Below are 4,309 nucleotides of genomic sequence, written 5' to 3' on the forward strand. Positions count from 1 at the left end.
TGTATCCATTAGAGGTCTTCACGGAAGGACACGGGTCTATATTTTGAAAGGTCAATCGGATCCGAGTCGGTTCCATTTTAATTATTTCAGGTATCGGGTCTGTTTAAACCCGAGTCGATCAGAGAACAGCCGTGAACAGAGTCAGTCAGCGCTAAAGCGCTACAGCGCATGTGCAGTCTCAATCGTGCCTCCGGGGTCTATGGCAGTGAAAACTGACTCTTGTTTATATAAAATCACGGCCACGCGCTGCACTTTCTTTCTCCCATGTTTATAGTATTATTATCAATGAACCGTCTTTTTATATCTAAAATGTTTGCTACAAAGATGGTAGCAAATAACCAATGTTAATGCCAAGCCCATTGCACTGAAGGAATAGAAAGAGAGGCACTTTTACTGCTTCTACACAAACCTATCAACTTTATAATCTTTAGACCTATTTATAATCCATAGACCTGCATTATCTATCATTAATATACTATACATTTTATTGTATAAAGTTAGTCTTTCTACACCTCTCACAATGTTAATAAATCCCTTTAAAGGGATCATATTCACAAGTTCATTCAGCTTTGTTCATGTCAAAGAGAAAGCAAAAAGAGTTTGGAGTGGTTGGATTTATGAAATTAATATAAATATTCAATAAATCAAAGTACTGTGTTATGGTCACACATTACTAGTTTGTCGTCACATGTATAGCATAGTTTTTTTTTGCCTGAATTAGATTTAATTACATCTTTAGAATATGCATTACCTGTTTATTTCATTATCTAAATGATAAAAATAAAAGCAAATAAAAATATAATTTCTCTAAGAAAGACATATCGCAAGCCATATCGCCATCGCACCCACCAACAGAACTATCGCATATCGCATATTTTCTCATTATCGTGCAGCCCTAGTTTGTAGGCAGAGTTCAAATGCATGTTACTGGTGTAATCCACCGTATCGACTCGAGACGAAAGCCGAAGAAGCAGCAGCTTGTTGTGTACGTTGGTGGAAAGGGTCAGCAGTGATGGAGGTAAATAGACAGTGACTTTTGTTGAGTTGGTAAATATTGCTCCTCAACTTTGATGATCTTGGTTTATACCTTCGCAGGCAGAAAAGTGTATGAAACGAGTCGTTATATATCACAGATTTTTTTACTTGTGGTAAAAAATTTGTTACCGTTTTTTACCGTCCCTTTAGAACTGATGTGTTGTTACATTTTTGGGGTGGTGCGCGTCAGGCTGCAGCGTAGGTTACAATGCAGCAACGCTATTTCATGGCATTACGTACGTATTTTATGATGTAGCTAATTCGTATTAATTCAAACAACCACATTCGTACATTTTTGTACAATTTGTTTTTGCCCCGTGACGTTGGCATTAGAAGCGTTGCAAGGTTAGGCATTAGGGCTGCAAAATGATTTATCACGACTAATCGTTTACATCGTATATGTATGTTTACTGTGTATAATAATTATGTACCGTATTATAAGCCGCACCGGAGTAGGCTATAAGTGCATCATTAAAAATGCGTCATTAAGACGAAATAACATATATAAAGTCGCAGTGGACAAATATGTAACGTTTTTTTTTTTTTTTTTTAGAAAATTATTTCACAAAATCCACGCCGAAGAACTGACATTTAATCTGGAAAGATAAGTTATTTAACTAAACAATAGCAGACAGAACAGCAGGCTGAATAGATGTCTGTTCGTTAAAAGTAATATCAGTTATTTAAACGATAAACCAAAGCATACAGAACTTACCTGGAAGGTTGAATAGGCTAAATTAACCGAACAAACCAACTAGCGTGAAGTTCGCAGACTCGTCATTCCACATCACTGAATCCATTGAATTATATAAATACAGAAGCAGCATATAGAGGACTCTTGCGGCTGTAGGCGGTAATGTTGTCTCTTGCCTCATAAATGCCAAAATTAATTCATACTGACTTACAAAGCGCACCTGACTATAAGACGCAGCACCAGCCAATTTATGGGAAAAAATGCGGCTTATAGTCCGAAAATACGGTATATATAAATACACACACACATATAATTTTAAGAAAAAAATATTTATTTATATATTAAGTGTTTATAATTATATATAATATAAAATATATATAAATATAAAAATGTATATACACATGTAATATTTCTTAAATATATACTTGCATCAGTGTGTATTTATATGTACATTATTATTTTACACAGTAAACACACATATATGATGTAAACAAAAACATTTTTCCTGCAAACGATCATGTTTAATCATTGTGCATCCCTAATAAGGTTTCATTATTGTTTTTACTCATGATAATCATATGTTTTTGTACGATTCACTGTATGAATTCATACAAATTAGCCAACTCGTAAAATACGTACAAATTATTGTGAGATCAGGCTGGAATAGCTAATTCATATCTGAGCTTTTGCTAGCTAGTAGAGGTCTTTGTGTGTTCACCTGCTTGGTGTTTTGACCATTGCCCTTTTACGATCAAATCTGTGAAGCATACTAGGTGTTGATGGGTTTAAACTGTTTAAAGCTGTAGTTGATGTAGACTACAACACGGTCACTCTCTGTTGAACGCACGGCTTGCTGTTGACATAATGTGGGGTGTGTTTGTTTATCTGGTGCTGGAATTATTCGCTGGTTATAAACGTAATTATTCCCTTTCACCATCCGAAGTGCTGATTCATGTGTTATTAAAGAGAAGCAGCTGATGTAATGTTTCAGTGGCACAAGTTAACCTACGCTGTAAACTGGAGAACTGGGTCAAGTTTGTTTACATAGGCTTGTTATGTTCAGTCATGGAGAAAGCTTTGATTGTGCAATGTTTGTTGACCATACTGTAGTCTGTCAACAGTTAAACCCTGTTTTCATACTATCCACAATACATATTACCGAATAATGGGTAAGTCAGCCGGGTCAATTTTTTGTACAACTTTTGGAGTATCGATATTAATTATCTGCTTATTTTAACACAAACATTTTCCTTTTTTTGGAGTGTGCATAGTATGCATTGCTGTGTTTAGTTTTTGCACTACACAGAATTTAATTTGCATAGTTTTCCCTGTTCAAGATTTAATTTTGATGTTTTTGAATGTGCCAATCCCAGCTTTGCTTAATGCTTAAAAGGACACTATCATTGTTCTGTTAGTGCATACTTTTTGATACATTAAACTCTTGCAGTCCTTTTTTTTAGGGATTGACATGTATGTCAGTGGGTTGAATAGGGGTCAAAGATAGGCACAGTCTTTTCCCTTCCTGTCCCCCATCAAGGTCCGATAACCTTTGGAACCAAACCGACATGCTTGAGTCGGTCCCTTCATCAACTTATCTCTCTCCTTTACTTTCTTTCATACCACTTCTTTATTTTCCTCTCATCTTACCTTTCTTCTCTATTACCTGAATATCATCTTAAATGGCGATATCATTCCTTATTCTTGTCTTTTGCTCTCTAATCTTTTCTCTTATTTCCCCCACTACCGGTCTCCATCTCTTATTGTCTGTCTGTGTAATGATAGAGTAGAGAAATGAATCATGTTGTTCTGAAGTGCTGTATAACAGTCGGTACACGCAGTCCTTACCAAAGGTCAGCTTTCTGTCTAAGTAATAACCCAGCAGCTGACTGCATTTCAAGCACATTCCCTCACTGCGGAGGATTAGTGCCACTTAAAGTATATAATGCATTGCATAAACCAAGAACGCTGATAACATACTTTTGAACCTTTATATTTTAACCACGCAGTTAACTGTGTGTTTGTGTGTTTTCAGAGGCGTGGGCACATTCTGGAATGTTTATGTTCCTGTCAGTCACTGTTGTAACTCTTCTTTGCATTGAAAATGTAGTTATGATTGACAGCGTAGGGCCGTCTTTGATGTGTTAATTTCAGTGCATGGTTGTGGAAAGATGTATTTCATGAACATTTGTATAATCTCAGTTTTTCTCGCCATCGTTGTGGTTATTCAGTTTAGTCAGACAGACTAAGGGACGGTTCACATTTCTTGTCTTAACACAACCGCTCCACTTTCTTCCTTTCCAACACACACTTGGGCGATTTCGCTTTGTTAGCTTGTGTTGTCGCTAAGCAACATTGAGCCTTCATGGCTTGTTTCTTTTATTTGTGTCAAACTTGACAGTTTTGTTCGTTCTGTGTCTTCGTTCTATGATCAGCTGTTCCTCCAGCTTGAGTTTAAAGAGCACCTATTGTACGATTCACGATTTTACATTTCCTTTGGTGTGTAAGTGTTTATTAGTACATGTTAACTGTATGTAAAAGGTACAAACCCCAAAGTAAATGATGATGCAAGTTATCGTCTCC

The sequence above is a fragment of the Misgurnus anguillicaudatus genome, chromosome 20, assembly GCF_027580225.2.
Source record: "Misgurnus anguillicaudatus chromosome 20, ASM2758022v2, whole genome shotgun sequence".
Taxonomy (NCBI): Eukaryota; Metazoa; Chordata; class Actinopteri; order Cypriniformes; family Cobitidae; genus Misgurnus; species Misgurnus anguillicaudatus.